Raw genomic sequence first — 19,797 nt, 5'->3', positions numbered from 1 at the left:
TCTCTCTCCTGAGAACAAGAAAGATAAAGAACAGTGAGCAGGACTGACCACTCTTAATTTTTACTGTAAGTGTTCCTAATCTGTAGTCTACAACAAGGTTTGCTTTTCTCAAAACTCAGCGGACCCTGAAGCTGAAGCTCCAATCCGTTGGCCACCTGATGCGAAGAGCTGACTCACTGGAAAAGACCTTGGCGCTGAGACTGAAGGCAGCAGGAGGGGACGATAGAGGATGAGATGGTTGGACGGCATCACTGACTCGATGGACGTGAGTTTGAACAAATTCTGGGAGATGACGAAGGACAGGGAAACTGGGCGTGCTGCAGTCCATGGGGTCTCAGAGTCAAACATGACTGAACAACTGAACAACAAATCTGACCCCATGTAACCTACATCCTCCATCTATTGGCCCCCTAACTCCGCAGGAGCTACATTCTGCACCTATTATTCTTTAAGTGAAAGTGAAGTCACTCAGTCTTGTCCGACTCTTTGCGACCCCGTGGACTATAGCCTAACCAGGCTCCCCTATCCATGGAATTTTCCAGGAAATAGTACTGGAGTGGATTGCCATTTCCTTCTCCATTATTCTTTAATTCTATGCTAATTACATCCTGCACCTGGTGCTTACCTTTACCACAGACCTCCCCTTGTAGTTTTCTTTCTTTTTGCATTTAAGAAAGAAGGCCGCAGAACAATAAACCAGAGACAAAGGGACACAATTACCTGGCTATCTGCCCTCAGCTATGATGGTTTTGAAACAAAGCAAGAAGAATAAGGCAAGACATTATCCCTGGGTTGGGAAGATCCCCTGGAGAAGGGAAAGGCTACTCACTCTGATATTTGGGACTGGAGAATTCCATGGACTGTATAGTCCAAGAGGTCGCAAAGAGTCGGACAAGACTGAGCGACTTTCACTTTCACTCTATTAGTCTAAGTCTAATTTACCCTAAGACCAGGAGACCCAGGCTAGATGAAGTCTCTCAGTTCCCCAAGGAAAAGAGGCACAGTCCTGAGGAACTAGCCTGCTGTGTTCTCAGTTGGCAGAGGATTTATTCAGGTTCAGTGGGCAGAGAAAGTCAATATTTTGGCAGTAAAAGCATAGCATTTGCATATAACCCATGCAGTGTCCTCCCATATATTTTAAATCATCTTTAGATTACTTATCATACCTTAATACAATGTAAATGCTGTGTAAATAGTTGCTAGTGCACAGCAAATTCAAAGCTTGCTTTTTGGGAACTTCTGGAATTTTTTTTCAAATATTTTCAGTCATTGGCTAAATTCATACATACGAAATGTACAGATATGGAAGGTTGAATGTCTTAAATGTACAGATATGGAAGGTTGAATGTCTTCTCATTTTTTAACAACTAGTACTTTTTGCTTACTCTGTGTGTGTGTGTATATATATAGTAGCACTGAGACATACTCTTTATATGTTTATTTTCATTTATTTCTCACAACAAACCTACAAATAGTTACTATTATCATGCTGATTTTATAGATAAATAAACCATGAGTTAAGGACGTGACTTCATAATCACATAAAAAAGCAATATTTATATTAATTAAGTGCTTACTATGGATTAGGTATTGTTCAAAGGACTTTGTATACGTTATCTTAACTCCAACAGTGGTTTTAGAAAGCAATGATTTTATAGATTTGGAAAATGAAGTAAAAGAGGTTAAGTTACTCACCCAAGGTCATGAGCTTGACTCAAGTCTGTGTCCTTGCAATTAAAACCCGTATTTACTGACTGCAGGACCTGTGCACTCAACTGCTATATTATACCACTTGGCATTACAACAAAATCTTAAACTCCGCTATTGCTTCACTATTCCTGGGGTCTTTTTCCTACAGTACGCAAACGCTAAACAATTTCCTTTATGGTCCCAGACAGCAACAGTTGGCTATTGCAGGAGTTAAAGTTTCACTGGAGGCAATGTTCTCTCAAGGAAGTAGCTGTTACTTTAAGAGCATTTAATTAACGCAGATATCCTGCCTACCCACATCTGAGTGTTCCAACTCCTTACACTACAAGCACAGTTTAAAGGCCTCAAGGCAAGCAGACCACTTCCAAATTCCACTCTATTAAATCAATAAAATATGTATTGATTTTGTTTATAATGTTTTGCTTCCTTCATTCTGCCAATTTTTTTTCTAAAATGTAATCTAAATCACAGATGTGTGGTTTACAAGAACACTCAGAAATCAACCAGTTTATATCCTTCATTTTATTTATCAATTTAGCTTTTTCTGAAAATAACTTCCTTTTGTGTGTATAAAAGAAGTACACACTCATTAACTAAAGGATAAAAATATAAAAACATAATGAAAAGGAAACTTTCCCAACACTTTCCCAACACCCAAAGAAAACGCCCTTAGGTTTTCCTAAGTATGTATATGTACATAGTTTTTAAATGAACTTAAAACCACACTATAAAGAGTTGCGTATAATTCTTTTTCGGTAATATAACATTCCTTTCTAAGCATTTTCCATATTATTAAACATTCCTTGTAATCTTACTTTTCATGTGTGCATGGACATCTATAGTCATTTCATTGTTACGCTGAGCTAGTTACTAGGTTAATTGTGTTGAAAAATCCTTAATTAATTTAGCTTGTTTTTCTAGTTCTTTCCTTTTGATGGTTCTTTGGAAGTGGGATTATAAGATCAAAGGATGTACAACTTATTTTGAGGTTCTTCAGTTCAGTTCAGTTCAGTCGCTCAGTTGTGTCCGACTCTTTGCAACCCCATGGACTGCAGCAAGCCAGGTTCTTGATAATGATGCTATATGGAAAGATGGCACTAACCTACCCCCTTACCAGCCTTGCTTCTGCTGATATGCAATATCATCCCCTCTAACTGTTCCTCACTTTCCAAGTGAAATGTTGAAGCTTGTCACTATTTAAACTTGCATTCCTTTATTTACTTGAGATTTGGCTTATTTTTTTTCTATGTCCATGAACACTGGATTTTCTCATGTAGAAGCCCATCTATTTTACAGAAGAAAGGAAGCCCTATGGCAGTTAAGTGACTTTCCCCAATGTTGAATTAACTGTTAAGGCCCAAGATGGAGCCACTCCCTCCCAGCATGCCATGTCAGCCAACCAAACCTAAGGCCCCTGTAAATGTTCTGCTTGACCGGAAACACAGTGTATCTAGTCATCCAATCCCTAAATACCAATTCTGGGCCCTCTTACCCTAAAGAAGGTTGACTTTGTCAACCCAGCCCGAGCTAATCAGATGTTTTCTATTTGTTTTGTTTTCATTCATTATCTTATAAAAGCTTCTCGACTTTTGCCCATTTTGCAGTTCTCTGAAAGGAGACTATTCACTCCATGAAGTGTTAAATTTGTGTGTATCACCTAAATTATCACCTTTAATCATCCTTTAACACCAAGATTATCCATAATCTGGAAATGAGCCTGCATTGGAACCTAAGGTCTCCTGACATCCAGACCCATGCAAGGTCTCCTAACCCATGCAGCTCATTTAAATCACAGGTGCTTAGTCCAGCAATATTCCTTTCAGTTAGAACTGCACATGAAACAACAGACTGGTTTCAAATAGGAAAAAGAGTATGTCAAGACTGTATATTGTCACCCTGCTTATTTAACTTATATGCAGAGTACATCATGAGAATGCTGGGCTGGAGGAAGCACAAGCTGGAATCAAGATTGCCGGGAGAAATATCAATAACCTCAAATATCCAGATGACACCACACTGATGGCAGAAAGTAAAGAAGAACTAAAAAGCCTCTTGATGAAAGTGAAAGAGGAGAGTGAAGAACTTGGCTTAAAGCTCAACATTCAGAAAACTAAGTTCATGCCAAATAGATGGGGAAACAGTGGAAACAGTGACAGACTTTATTTTGGGGGACTCCAAAATCACTGCAGATGGGGATTGCAGCCATGAAATTCGAAGACACTTGCTCCTTGGAAGAAGAGCTATGACCAACCTGCATATTAACATGCAGAGACATTACTTTGCCAACAAAGGTCCATCTAGTCAAGGCTATGGTTTTTCCGGGAGTCATGCATGGATGTGAGAGCTGGACTATAAAGAAAGCAGAGTGCCAAAGAATTGATGCTTTTGAATTGTGGTGTTGGAGAAGACTCTTGAGAGTTCTTTGGACTGAAAGGAGATCAAACCAGTCAATCCTAAGGGAAATCAGTCCTGAATATTCATTGGAAGGACTGATGTTAAGGCTGAAACTCCAGTACTTTGGCCACCTGATGTGAAGAACTGACTCATTGGAAAAGACCCTCATGCTGGGAAGGACTGAAGGCAGGAGGAGAAGAAAACGACAGAGGATGAGATGGCTGGACGACATCACGGACTCAATGGACATGAGTATGAGTAAGCTCCAGGACTGGGTGATGGACAGAGAGGCCTGGCATGCCACAGTCCATGGGATCACAAAGAGTTGGACACGACTGAGCGACTGAACTGAACTGACTGTAGATCATGAAACTGAGCAGGACCTTGTGAGGCCACTGAATATTAAAATCTTTCTTTGTCCCCCATTTCTTGATTACAGGAAATAGGCTTCATTCAGCCACCATGACCTTCCCTGAGTTTCCACTGGCAGGTTCAAATAGTCGCTAATTAGGGAAGGGAGAGGATGCGGAGACAAGGGAAGAACAGTTAAGAAATAATAGTGCAGCTTTGGGGCAGCGTCCTGTTTCCCCTTCAGGGGACATACATGACAATATCTTTGAGCTGTTTTGCAGATACTGAAACTCTCACCAAGTGGGAGAAGTTAACCATAAACTGCCCATAAGCACTTAGACCCAAGATCGGTTGGACCCAGAAGGTTGAGGATGCTGACTCCCACTACCTCACTACTAACCAATGAGAGAGATGCCCTGAGCTGTCACACTCTTTGAATCATTACTATAAAACTTCTCACTGCCTACTCCACGTTGGGACACTTAGTTTTGAGGGCATTAGCCCACTGTGGCCCCTTTGTCTGGCAAAGCATTAAGCTATTCTTTTCTACTTCATCCAAAAGTCTATCTCTGAGATTTAATTTGATGTTGGGGTACAGAGGCCAGATTCAGCTTCAGTCAAAGGAAGCACAGACTCAGAGAACTATGGAGAGAAAGACCCCTTGGGCTGTACCATCAAGAACAGGATTGCAAATATGGATCTTTGACTATCACACAAACTCATTAGACGATTTCCTTTCTTAAATTTTTCAACACTTCAGTGTCTATCTCACTGAAAAAGGCCAGAGTTTGCAGGCTGTGTTTTTCTTAAATGTACATGTTGAAGATGTTAAAAAGTTTTCCACAAAAGTCCTCTATATCCAAATATACATGAAGCACAGAATGCCAAAAACTCCTTTTAGAGATTTACAGTATATTATGAGCTTATTAAAGGCGCTAAGAATCCCTGCAGAAAGAAATCATTAAGTCCAAAGTTTGCAAACTTATAGAAAACCATTTTTAATTGAAAAATCCAGGTTCTTTGAAAAATCATTCAAGAGGCATTAGTCACAGAATTAACATGATTGAAATATAGGATGGTCACATGGTATCTACAAAGTTTCTGGTCACACTTGATAAATCCACACTTAATGAATCTGCATCAGAAATCCGAATTCCAGGGCACTCTGGAAACCAGACATTCAACCTTTCTTTACAAAGACTTTCTACTAAAACTGCCTTCAAAGAAAGGTAGAGAAAACTGATCACAGAGGGAAAAGACTTGGGGCCTCAATTTATAGTTTTGTTCTTAATGACTATTAAAGTTTCTTAAGTTATCAGAGGTATTTCCCTGAACATTAGGAAATGGCCATAATTTATTTTCATTTTGCTTTTAGTCAGAGGGTTGTATCATACAAATTTTCACAATAGCTTGTTTTAATTGAATAACTTAGAATGGAAAACACTCACATTCACTATACCTGACTATACCTATTTACAGAATCATAGAACTGGAAGGAGCTTCTCCTCCGAATTGTACATGTCATCATCTTCCCCAACAGCAGCATCATGTGTTATGTATTTACTTTGTCTCTGGTACTGTTTTAACCCATTTAATCTTCACAACAAGTTATGGAATAGATCCTATTCCAAGGATTCTAAGAAAACAGATTTTGTTCAAGGCAAATGCTAATAAACCATGGAGGTGGAATTCAACCCCAGCAGACAAGCTGGAGAGCCCAGATTCAAGCTGTTCGCTCTAGCACCCAAGGTCAACGTGAGGAAATAGAGGTCTAAGAGCCAAAGGTTGAAAGAAATTGCTCAGGCATGCTTTATTCATTAACATAAGCAGAGTGTGGTAAGTAAACCAGAGTATTACATACTGAGATGCAGTAAACTATTGTGATACTTAACAGTTCACTTTATTTTTTTAACAAATACTTGGTTTTTTACAAATAACTTTGTAAACAACTTTCTGATTATCAGTACTGAAAAACAGAGGAAAGATACAGGACTTAATTCTCTGATGCAGGATTGGAGCTGAAGTGAAAGGAAATATAATGGTGGTCAGCACAGACTCTGAATCAACTCTACCAGACTGGTATACCTCTCCTGGTTCCATCATTTCCCTGAACAAGGTTCTCACTCTTCCTTGGGCTCTGTTTCCTCAACTATGCAATAACTGATACATTTCAGGGTTGCTAAATAGTTAAATGTACTATTATATATAAATATATCATGGCTCAACTGAGGTCACCAGGACACACACACACACAAGGCTCAACCAAAGCCAGTTTCCTCACTTCCCCTTTCTACCGCAGGCTAATCAAAGAAAAGTTTTTTTTGTTTGTTTTGTTTTTTTTTCTAAAACACACTGAAAATGTTACCACTGTAATAGTGGATGCATGTCACTAAACATTTGTCAAAACACACAGAAGGGACAACACTAATACTGAACCCTAATATAAACTATGGGCTTTAGATAATCGTTACTGGCTCATCAGTTGTAGCAAACATATCAGACTAAACCAAGATGTTAATCACGGGAAACTGGAGGGAGGGAATGTGAGAACTCTCAGCACTTTCTGCTCAATCTTCCTATAAACCTAAATCTGCTCAAAAACTAAAGTTTATTAATTTTCTAAAAGTTATTAGTTGAGCCATCCTTGGACATACTCCATAATTTAGGTTGAACTGACCCTCCAGTCAATAGTCATAGTCAAGGCTATGGTTTTTCCTGTGGTCACGTATGGACGTGAGAGTTGGACTGTGAAGAAGGCTGAGCACCAAAGAATTGATGCTTTTGAACTGTGGTGTTGGAGAAGACTCTTGAGAGTCCATTGGACTGCAAGGAGATCCAACCAGTCCATTCTGAAGGCGATCAGCCCTGGGATTTGTTCAGAAGGAATGATGCTAAAGCTGAAACTCCAGTACTTTGGCCACCTCATGCGAAGAGTTGACTCATTGGAAAACACTCTGATGCTGGGAAGGATTGGGGACAGGAGGAGAAGGGGACGACTGAGGATGAGATGGCTGGATGGCATCACTGACTCGATGGACGTTGAGTCTGAGTGAACTCCGGGAATTGGTGATGGACAGGGAGGCCTGGCGTGCTGCGATTCATGGTGTCGCAAAGAGTCAGACACGACTGAGTGACTGAACTGAACTGAACTGACCCTCCACTAACATTCAGACAGAGGTAGGAAATTTTACATAGAGCTGTGTAAAGCCATCAGCAGCCAAAAGGAAACAAGAGAAACCATAGCGACTTCTCACTTGCGCCTCTTCTGAAGTCTAGAAATGAGTGCGATTTTCTCCAGGCAGCCTAGCTCTGTCCTTTTTGAGGACCTGTGTGTCCCCAGCTTTTCAAGGGCCACTCAGATACCATCAAGTCTCTCTGGTTCCTAAGACAGTCTCCCACACTGAGACTCTACATGTGAACACACAACCCAGCGCCAGTGTTAGTTCTGCACATGCAGGAGTCCCTGATACCTCTGTGGCCCACTGAGCTTAATTGCTTTAAGATTCTTAACTGCATGAACAAAAGCAAACCTTGATCTGCTTCCTTTGGCAGAACTTGGGGTGGGCTATGGAAAGCGAGAAGATGCGCTCAGCCAGCAAGACTAAAAATGCTGCAAGTACTGGTTCAAAAATGAAATCTCCATAAACATCACAGGCTGCAAATGAAGTATCTGAAAGTCTGATTAGATGACTTACTGTTGAACAAATCTGTGGTGGAGAATAAAGCAATGCAAAATATAAGAACAGCAGTATAAAACAATACCAAACACCAATAAGTTAGAGAAGTATTTTAAAGGAGAAAAACACAGAGCACAAAAATACCCTTGGCTAAAATACTTCCTTAGAGTCTCCAAGACACAAACAAGCTATTTTTTTAAAGTTGGTTTTCAAATAATTTGTCTAGAAGTAAAATGGCAACCCACTCCAATATTCTTGCCTGGAGAATCCCAGGGACAGAAGAGCCTGGCAGGCTACAGTCCATAGGGTCACAGAGAGTCAGAGACGACTGAAGCGACTTAGCATGCGTGCACACACAAGAACACACTTATCATAGGCATGGGTGTCCAGACTAACTGGGAAGTGCAATTCGAACTGTGATGATGCTCAGCACTGCATAAACTCATCATGGTGGAAGAGATTTTTGTGGGAAATCCAATTAATGTTTAAAGTGTTGAGCAGAGGTGTTGGGAGTCTTTCCCTTAGTTTCACTCAGTTCAGTGTACCAAATTCCAAGGCAACGTGTGTGTTGTAACTGTGCCCCAAGGGTGCCAAAGGTGCTGTTTTCACAGCTCCCCCAAAGTGAATGGCGTCCCCTACAGGTATGCAATGTGGCGGTTGAGTCCAGGTCTCTCAGGACCTGAGGATAAGAACTGGCTGCAGGGGAGACTTCACCCTCCTGGTTTTAGCCCCACTCCACTGGCCCAGAAGGAAGCAGCAATCCTTGTGAAGGATTAAGGTGGTCTGCCTTAGTGTTGACAATGGAAAACACCAAGTGAAAGAGCTGCCTCTGGCATCACCCCTAAACTAGTGAGGCCCATCACTGACTTGCCTTCCCCATCATTCAAGCACCTCTCCCAGAGTTTAAGATTTAATTTATCTTGGTGGGGTCCAGGCACCTGAACTCAAAACTTCTTTAATGAGCAACCAGGATTGATAATTGCTGCTGGAGACAACTGCACTTTTTTCTTTCCTTCTTCTATAAGAAGAGGTCTAAGGAACCTTTGTGCCCAGACTGAAGCTAGGTTCTTTGATTTGTCTGAAAACCACCTCAGTAGAGTGAAGTAGTAAGACTAGGGCTGGGGAGCCACCTCCAAAGCCAGCAACAGGAAGAACTGGAAAGCATGGCCCAGTCTGGAGGTGACTGGGGAGGGATGGAGAAGAGGAGAGGGAGATAAGATATCCCAGAGAGGAAAGGAAGGTACCATTCCTGACAGCCTGGCTGGGAGGGTCATTACTAGGAAGCCAGTCATATGTGTAAGGTGTACAGACACAAGGCAGTGACTTCCTGAATTAGCAAAATTGTTAGAAAGCAAACAAAGTCAAAAATGAAAGAAATTAAAATTTAACTAGTAATATTTTGTGCTACCACTAGTTTTCTTTGCATTCTAATGTATCTCTTGCTGTGAATCTTTAAAGACAAAGTTAAATACAGATATTGTAGCAATAAATTTTATTGCTCACAAGGCTAATATTTTTCCATGCTTTTTGTTTGTTTGTTTTTTCATAGTGTGGTATTTTAAGATGTGATAGAAAAGAACATTTGAGTTTAGGCAAGAAGTAATAGATCTTCCCCAAATCATCACTGGCAAAGCCATTACTGATTAGATTAGAAGGAATTGGAGGCTACCTGCTTAATCATATGAAGCAAAGCAGAAACACTCAAACATTCTGGTCTGTAAACTAGAAACCTCTCACATCACTCCAAAGTCTAATTCCCCATTGTGTTCCTAACATACCAATTATTTTTAAGTCAATTCTTCAATAAAACAAGAGCCATTACCTCACCCCTAAGAACACTCTTTCTTGCTTTTTTTAAATTAAACTTTTTATTTTGTTGGAGTACAGTCGATTAACAATGTTATGATAGTTTCAAGTGGACAGTACAGGGACTCAGTCATACATATACATGTATCCATTCTTCCCAAACTCCCATCCCCTTCACATGGTCATGAAACTTCTTGATCTTGTCCAGTGGAACCCATCCCACTTTCTCCAGCCTTCCACTTGGCCTGTTTTACTCAATAACAAAAAAACAAAGATCTACGTTTTGAGGGGAAAAGGGAGTCGATTCCTTTTTTTAAGTAGATCCGCTTTTTTATATAAAGAGAAAGCCAGATAAAATTGCGTGACATTTGTGTCATACTCTTCAGTTCACACATCTCTTTGTAGTCAGACCTCCATTAAGCCTTTGAAATAAGGATAAACATTTTGACTAAACTGTTCACTTTTTGAATACTCTAGTGTCTAGAAAGAACCTCAGTCTGTGATATAAATAGGTTACTTAAACTTTCTCAACCTTGCTCTCATCATCTGTAGAGTGCAGATTCATTATACTGATTTCACAAGATTGCTGTAAAGATAGTCTGTTGCTGTTTTTAATGAATAGAGAAATTCAACCACCCTCACGTCAAAGGTGCTTCCCTGCGGGCTCAGTGGTAAAGAACTGGCCTGCCAATGCAGGAGATGTAGGTTCAACCTCTGGGACAGGAAGATCCCTGGAAGAGGAAATGGCAACACACTCCAGTATCCTTGCCTGGAGAATCCCACGGACAGAGGAGCCTGATGGGGTTGGACATGACTGAGCATGCACGTCAAAGGTACATGTGCTCCTTACCATGTTATTATGTTAAAGTCTTGAGTCTAAGTCTTAAAAATTCTGAAAAGTCTTCATCTTGAAAAGCTGAAGTCCCAAGTTTTAGGTTTTAAAGTCCTCATTTCAGAATTCCCTGGCCACAGAGCTAGCAATTTAGATGTGGCACCTGCAAGCATGGAGCTGTCCTTGACAGCTAGGCTGCTATGCAGTGCCATATGGTCTCTGCCCATGTCTCCATCAGCTCACAGTTACCATCAATTGGCATTCTTAATGTAGGCAAACTGGTGCAGGAAGGGATACTTGAGGACCTCCAGAGTCACTCTACCACTGTGTCCCATAGCGTGTGATGTACATGCACCATAAGGGCCTAGCATCAAAGCAACTTATAAAGCCACAGACCAAGGAATTTCACTTCATGAGAAGTAAATAAAGACCAGTAGTTCCCAATAAAGCGATTCAGCAACAATCAATGACTGAAGTGACATAGCCTCTGTAATACAAAATGGTACACAGGGCAGACTGCTCATTCCTAACACAAACAGATCAGTACCATGTGGGCTTTATGGCCAAATAAGAAAAGGCAAAATGGCTGCCATCTGGGATTTTTGAAAATGCAAAGGTAGTCCTGCATGAGGAATTTTCCCGGTCACCTCATCCTCAAGCCAAACTCGAAATACAGAGTGCATTATAAACTGATTTTAAATGTGGGTTTATGAGGCTACAGGTTTTATTCTATTTTCTTTGGCTGCAGTAATATCTAAAGAATTTGGAAGATCAGCTAACTACTGCAAGGAGGACACCTGGATATGGCGGTATGATGTTATGGGCTGAATTTCATTCACCCAAAATTCATATACTGAAATCCTAATGCCCAGGACCTCAGAATGTGACTGTACTTAGAGAAAGAGTCTATAAGGAGATAATAAAATGAGGTCATTACAGTGGGCACACCTGAGCACAGAGTGGGTGTTCAATAAATGTGTTTTTTACTACCACTATTGTTATTATGACTATTGCTATAATAGTCACCAAGCATTTACTTTGCCCCTTTCCCATTATATACCTCATCATGACCAACAATACTATCTCCTTGAAACATTGTCTCAGGACTTCCACGGTGGTCCAGTGGCTAAGACTCTGCACTCCCAATGCAGGGGGCCGAGGTTCAATCCCTGGTCAAGGAACTAGGGTCCACATGCTGCAACTGAAAGAGCCTGTGTGCCTCAACCAAGCCTGAAGGTCCCACATGCCATAACTAAGACCTGGCACAGCCAAATAAACGTATCTCTACCCACTCCTTCACCAGCCTTGTATTTCCTAAAAGGAAATTACTACCAGCCCACAAAATAGCTGTCTCAAAGGCTGCCAGTGACTGCCAAATGGAGACAGCAAACTGAACTTTTCTCTGAACAGTTCTTTCCGATGATCAGTCCATTCCGATCTCTAAACAGTCCATAGTGCCCAACAATGCCCTCCACCCACACTGTCTGCATAATTGCTTCTGTGACTCAATACACTTCCATTCCTGTGACTCATACACTTCCCGTTTTGCTTTCTACCTGACAAATGCTCTTTCTCCTTTATCTTCTCTTCCTTTTCTTTCCATCCTGCTTTGTTCTCTCTTGGTCATATAGTATCATTGAAAACACACTATTCTTTAAAGTCTGACCTCACCTGGCTTCCCACTACATGGCTGCTTCCATGATCTCTGGCCAGCACCTTTAGGTTCCTGTATCCTCAGACCACAGGCCTCCCCCTCCTGCAACCTCAGTTACACATCACTGGGTCTTGCTGGACATTCTCACCTGTATGCCCTTCCTCATGTCTGCCCTACCTGGAATGTCTTTGCTTCCATTCTTATTAAAATCCTTCCCACAGTGCCTTGTGAACTGCCTCCTTCAAGATGTCCTAAGACCTCATCATTCCATTTGGAAAGATTTTCTTCCTGCTATTGCAGAAAAGTCACACTTTACTTAAACCCATCATGGGGCATGTATCACATTCTACACAATTGTGTGACTATGTTTTTCAAAGCAGGAGGACAGAACTCTCTGCTGTGTGTGATATGCACTCAACACACGTATCGACGAATGAAATCAGTGATTATAGTTGAACTGTGCATTTAGCATTCTTGTCAGATCAAGATCAGCTCACACTGACACTGCTGAGTTCTCCTCATTTACACTTGGACACTGCTGTGAGAAACATCTTGGGTGGTGCCCATAGCGCCACTTTTGGCACCCTCTGGTTCAACAATTTTCCAAATTCCTAAACAAAGATAAAGAGATTAGCTTATCCAATTCACAGACAGCAAATATCCAGAAAGGTTAACTGTTATCACCGAGGACATAGTCAAGATGTATATCTTAGATAATGCAGGCTGGAATTATGAACTGAAGCCACCAAGCTCACTTTCAACAAACACAAACATATAAATTTACATTCCAAAACATCAACTGCATATGTATGGGACAGAAAAGATTTACTTGAGCAATAATTTATGAAAATAAATTGTCTTCAAATACCTGCCAGAGGAATGACTTTATTCTGTGGTTCCCATACACAGAACCAGGAGGATGGGTTCCTCTTAGAAAGAACTTTCCTTCAAAGCCATCCAATAACAGCAAGGGCTGAGGTACAGACATCAGAAAGATTCTTTCTCTCAGGGAGCAAGTGTAGGTTAGGTACTTTCTGGGGTCCCTTTAACTGCGAGACTGGATTTCCCTGTATAGTTGTCCCCTGCCATCTCTCCAGCTTCTCCTCACACAACTCCTCCTCCTTGCCACTGACAAGCTAGTCACTCAGGTTTTCATTTCTTTCCTAAACTTGTGGCACTCCCCACTCCAGGCCTTTCCATGGTTTGTTCATGCTGTCCCCTCTGCTAAGAATGCCCTTTCCCCTCTCCTACCTACCACTACATTTGGCTAAATTCTACCCCTCCTCCAGGTATCAACCTCCCAAACTAGGTTAACTGCTTGTGTAGAATCCTGCAATACCCTTACCACACAATGCACACCTACAGGCATCTGTTTATTTGCAGTCATTGAAAACATGTCTGCCCTTGACCTTAGCCTGAAAGCTTTTTGAAGATAACAACCATGATTGTTCTGCTCACTCAAATTATCTCCAGTTTTGGTCACTGGACTTGGCACAGAGGAGGTCCATAGGTATAAGTTGAGAGACTGACTTATTCCAGTTTAAACTTTGGACTTGAAAGAAAAACTGGTTAGAAGAGCAAGAAAGACAGAGAGGGATAGAGAGTACTCTCCCCACATATTTGAATGGCTGTGGCTTTCCATTTGGTGACAGCTCATAGGCTGACCACAGGGCAACTGGAGAGTTTCAAAATGTGAAACAAATACTCCCCCTTGAGGTTCGGCTGCCTGCTACAGTAGAGCAAAACCCCAAGAGAAACAAAATGATTCCTCTCCTTACATATGTATCTGAAATGGCTGTACAAGTCTCAAACTCGGAAGGGTCTGGTAAGAAAGGACAGAATGATTTTCACATTGCCTTTGTTCTCTCCCTGTGAATCCCTTTGGTGATCTCTGAGCTCATGAATTTGTTTCATGCTTCTTCTTAACCTGGAAGAAGGAACCAAGGGAGAACAAGGCTGCTGCCCAGAGGTAAAGGCTGAGGAAGTGGTGGACAGATATCTGTCCTGCCCAGTCTTTGAGGCCTGGAAGAAAGCTCGATTTCCCATTTCCCCTCTGACCTATAAACTGAGTGGCTTGTCATGCATTCAGTGCTTTCCAGCCTTCATACCTGTTAGTCCTCTTCTAAAGAAGAAATATTTAGTGAGAACCAATCGTATGTCATATACCATGATGAGTGCTTTCCAGATGTCATTTAGCCCTTCTAAATACCTGGAAGGTAAGCATCAACACATTTATTTTACTCCCAAGGACACTGGTAAGTAACTTGGCCAACATCATAAAACCAAAGAACATTACTGCCTAGGATTGGAACCCAACTGAAATTTATTCAAAGGCCATTCTCTTTTTCTACTATACCACTCTGATTTAATATTCAAAAGGGCTCTCTACAAACACTACTTTTTGGTTTCACAACAGCCACTGATGCCTACTGACAAAATATTTCATCCTACCACATGATAGCAAAAGAGAAGATTTATATAAAACAGAACTAAAGCATTGCTCTTGGATGTTCCGTTGTTTTTTCAAGAAGAATCACTTTTACGGAAACAAATAAAATCAAATCTAGGCAATAAACAGGATTTGATAGGAAATACTCAACAACATTTGAACATTTGGATGAATCATCTGGGAATTCTGATCCCCTCTGAAATTATCATAACCACTCAATGATTCTGGCTTATAATTTACAAAATGGAAAAAAAATTATGCTAACAAGAAATTTAGACCTTGGAAAGAAAAGAATGTGGTATTGAGTGCAACCTCATAAGATAAAGTCCTGGTTTATTGTAAGAGAAGAATTCAAGGAGCATCTGTAAATACTGAGCAGCTGGTAACACTTGATAGGATGCGGAGACAGGATCCCAGGGAGGTGGGCCATGTCAATGGAAGGACCTGGAGCTCAGCAAGTCCTGGAGCATTATCTGCTTCTATCTCTAAGGAAGTCAGATATGAAGGTTTCAAGAACAAATTTGAGAGCAAAGAATGACAAACAATCTTAGCAGCCTTTGACGATGCACTAAAGTGAAACCAAAGCCTATTTTGCCCTGCCCATTAAACTTACCAACAAGAGGCCAAGAACATTTTGTCAAAAACATCTTAACTTTGCAAGATCTCTATACTCTGTCTTCCAGTGACCACTTTCCCATCCAAACGCAGTATCTTCAGACAGCTGGAGGCTACATTTGTCAGAAAAACACACAGATCACGCCTATATTTTGATATTCTTATCTTGATGGGCAAGTTTTAGAACCCTTTGAAATGTTGCCCCATTCACTGCAGTAAAAGAAACTACAGTATACAAAAAATGTAAGATTTTATTAGGGACTTGTTTTGTTTTTTTTCTCCAGCCCCTCAAAGGTCTCTGTTTGAGTCTCTCACCTAGCAGCACAAAAGCTATCAAACCAGTTGAATGAAAGGGTCAGGGAGCAAGCTGTGCAAGTATGGAAGCCAGCAAGTCCTGTTCAGACCACCCAGCTCTCCAAAGGCAGAGCAACACCAGATTCAGACAAGATAAGAGGCTGCTGGCCCATGTAACCCAGCCCAGGGAACAGCCTTTCCAGAGAGTTACAGGCTTCCATTGTGAGAATGACTGTGTGCTCTGAAAAGGTAGCATTTGTCTATAACTCACTAGATCAGCAGTCTTGATTCTTCGTGAAAGAAAACTTAAATGATATTTTTGAAAATTTTAAGAAAAGCAGTAAGCCAAATCTTTGGGCCTGTGGTCAAAGCAAACACTGAAAAGCTCTCATCCCTCTATACCTATGTTTAGAAGACTGAGGCATATCCATCAATGTCAGAATATCAGAGTTAGAAAGATATCAGAAGCGCTTTTTATTCAACACTTTTGTTTTATTGATGGCAGAAGTGAAGGTTAGCAAGAATAGTTGACTCATATAAGATTGGTTAGCAACACCTAAGACATGAAACACCATGAAGACCAAGTGTCTATCCATATTATACACACTGATTTTCTGAATCCTTGGCACCAGCCCAGAGCCTGGCATGTAGCAGGCACCTACAAATATCTGGAATGAGGAGAGGAAAAAAAGAAAAGGGCACTGATGACCATATCCTATTTTCTTTTTACTGTAAATATACTATGTCAATCATTGTCACTGGTGACAGGGATGGAAGCGGAGATCTTCCTTTCACATGCTGTCTAATAAGGATCTCAACATGATGGAGGAATCATTTCCTATTTCTCCCAATCCTGGTGGGTTTGTCCAATCAAAACAGATTTCTAGGAATTATACTTCTACTGAACAGGTCCCAAGAAATAATCCAACTCAGTTCAGCCCACTCAGCCTAATCTGTCCCCAAGAGCAGAACATTCCCAGCAGGTTGATAAAGAACTAAGAATACCCTTGGGCTTAAAGTTTCCAAGACAAACATAGTTTGGCCATGCAGAGCAGGTCAGACCACACAGTCCAACGCAAGGAATCGGGGCACCTATCCCTGACTGCTTTGCTTACTCATGGGAAATGTAACGGCAGGAGAGCTGGTTAAAAGTTCTGGTTTGGCAGTCAAGTGTGCAAAACCATGCTTCATGGAACTGTTCAACAGCAGCTCACACTCATGCTTATCATTTAGGTGTGAGGTTTAACATTAACTGAGGACGTGACCAGAATTTAATTTGCCAAGGACAATGTAAAGCACTGCTCATCCAAGTGTGATCTTGCCTGCATGAGGATCACCTGGGGAAATTCCTGCCCCCCCCATCCCACACACCCCTAGTCCCCCAACCCCGTCCCACCAAGTCTAAACTCCTCTGGGGGTGTGGCCTAGGTGCCTGCCTTACCCCAAGTGATTCTTAGGGACACTGGGTTTTGAGGATCTCTGATGAAGAGAAAGAGGGAAAGTAGTTAACATTTTCCTAGTGTTATTTCTGAAAGCAATTTTACCAAAGGAAAGCAGAGGACTAAGAAGCTAAGCTTCAAGCTTTAAGCAGTGCTGAATATGGTGGCATCACTTTTCCAGAGCAGAAACCTGTAAAGCATTTGGATCTCCTGCTCAGGTCTGTAACATAGTCCTGAAGAGGTTAATATCTCCAGCAAGATTCCCAGGCCATAAACTCCAACCAGCCCCCGGAAATGCTCTTTTTAAGCTTTGTAATTCATACCACACAACAAGACTGCACACAACCGTTGGAGAAAAGAGAAACAAAACTTAAATGCCTGGAAAATTATTTCTGGGATCCAGATGACAACTAAAAGAAATAATGTACTATAGCACAAAAGTCTCTAGGCCAAATCCACATAAAGAGAAGAGAGAGATTAAAAGTCAGTCAGAAACTTCAGAACAATATGATTCCTTTGCCTCTCCAACACTGGCTTTCAACTCCATAAAAAAAGAAACCATATTTTAAATATATATATATATATATAACTAAACTAAAGCAAAGCTATCCAAAAATCATCTCATCCAAACTTTTGTACCTTTATACCATGAGGATATATATCTGTTTTGTTAATTTTTGCATTTTTTCTCTTTGCCATTTTCTTTAGCTGAAAAGAAATATTCTGATTTGGGGGGCGGGGGAAGGGGACAATTCAGAATGTAAAAATGTCTTTTCACTGGTGAATGCTATTGGGGATGGATTGAGAAGAGAGTTATAAATTCGATTTATGTAATAAAGAGCCTCCCATTGGAGACGTAGGGCTCTTTAACACTGCAATTTGCCACCTTGTGAGCTTATATGATAACTTTTTGCAAGCAGACTTGATCTACTTCTTGTATCATTACTTGGAGTTAATGTTACCACACAAATAACCTCTGGAGCATTCTAGCAGAACGTTCACAGTCGAGAGGAGAGGAAATACATAAAGCAGATACTTACAGGTAGTGGTTTTCCTTGCCAAGTCAAAAGCTAGAAACCCTTGGCGCAGGCAGGCAGGATAAGAGTCACTGACCCGGTAATCTCTGATTTAAAGGGCTTTGAGAGGAAGGGGGAGGAAAAACAGCCCAGGGAGGGGAAGAGCTGAAATTCCAGTCTTTCAGGTCAGCTGAGTTTTAGCTCTCTTTGTACTAAAAATCCATTAACCCACCCCATAAGAAAATATAGAATTGAAGTTCACATACACACTCCACAGTCTTTGCTGGTCTTCTCCGAGGCTGCAGTCGCTGCTGAAGCTTTGAAAACTTCCCGATTGCCAAGCTCAGGACTCCCAGGGAAAAGGGCATGATCAGGGATGCCTGCAACTGTTTGCAGGGAGCCCGACCTCCCTGGCGGAGAGCCACAGCTCTCCAGTCCCTGCTGCCGGCTGGGTCCGCAGGGACAAAACTGAGCTTTTGTTAAAGGTCGGTGGCGTCTCTTCCTAGTCTCTCCCCAGCTCTCTTTCTCACTATTAGTTCTCTACTAACTGCTCCGCCACTGGCTGAGCCCAAGCTGCCTCTCCCGCTGCAGCACAGAGGCACACACACTCACAGACACACACATGGCACACACCCACACCCCATCCACACAATCACCCAACACACTACACACAGGCACCCACATATGTGCACGTACCCACACCTACACACAGACAAATGCATTCAAAGCAAGCACACACATTTACACACCCTCATACCCATGTGTGTGCAAACACACATATGTGTAGGTACACACATATGCGTAGGTACACACACAGACATGCTCATACCCACTCACACTCATACTCACACAAGTTTTTTCCTAAACCTTCAAACTCTTCAAACATTTTTTTCCTAAACCTTCAAACTCTTCATTTTTTTTTTCCTGAACCTCTCCTGAAATAAATTCCCATCCTGAAAGGTTTTTATTCAAATTCAGACAAGCTGTCCTGCATTCAGAAGGGAGGAGGGAGAGGGAGGGGACCTGGCCTCTTTGAACTTTAGTCACAGCCTTTAAAGGAAAAGAGGAGATTCTAGGGGTTGTTTTTAAGTACCACCTTAGCTCTTCAGTTTATAAGGCTTTTCATGTGTCTGGCTCTTTTTTAAAAACCCAGAAAAATTCTGTAAATCTCATCTCATTTGCATATAGTTTATGACCCCACCGATTCCACCCTATTACAGGTCAAGAAATGTCCTCTCAACAGAGATTCATTCAGTTAAACTTGGCGGGATTCAGTGGGTGGGTGAAAGCTTTGTTCCTTAACAACTGCAAGATAAAATGCTTTCCTGTGTTTCATCTCCACCAGAAAAAAAATAAAATAGTGGCATTACTATCTGGGCTAACTTTTAAATTGACCATAAATAGAGAAGTTGGAGTGTTATCTTGCTTTGGGGAAAATGTTTACATTGAGACATGTCTGGTTATTCTAAACTTTTGCCTAAAGAACAAGGCACTGTAAATCCAAATCAGACAAGACTGGTTTTCCTGAACAAGGTCACCATGTAAGACCCTCTCTCTGGG

The 19,797-nt window shown here is 41.3% G+C and overlaps 1 protein-coding gene across 1 annotated transcript in view; it reads right to left on the bottom strand.

Annotated features, from left to right (window-relative positions):
* FREM1 (FRAS1 related extracellular matrix 1) overlaps positions 1 to 18,585 on the bottom strand; it is a 179,345-nt gene extending 160,760 nt beyond the window's left edge. The window contains exon 1 of the mRNA XM_013965901.2: positions 18,504 to 18,585. The gene's annotated coding sequence lies outside the window, so the exon portion shown is untranslated. The remainder of the gene's footprint in view (positions 1 to 18,503) is intronic.

The sequence above is a fragment of the Capra hircus genome, chromosome 8 (assembly GCF_001704415.2).
Source record: "Capra hircus breed San Clemente chromosome 8, ASM170441v1, whole genome shotgun sequence".
NCBI classification, from domain to species: Eukaryota; Metazoa; Chordata; class Mammalia; order Artiodactyla; family Bovidae; genus Capra; species Capra hircus.
Note: the sequence above shows the minus strand (reverse complement) of the source record. Positions and strands in the feature narration are given on the sequence as shown.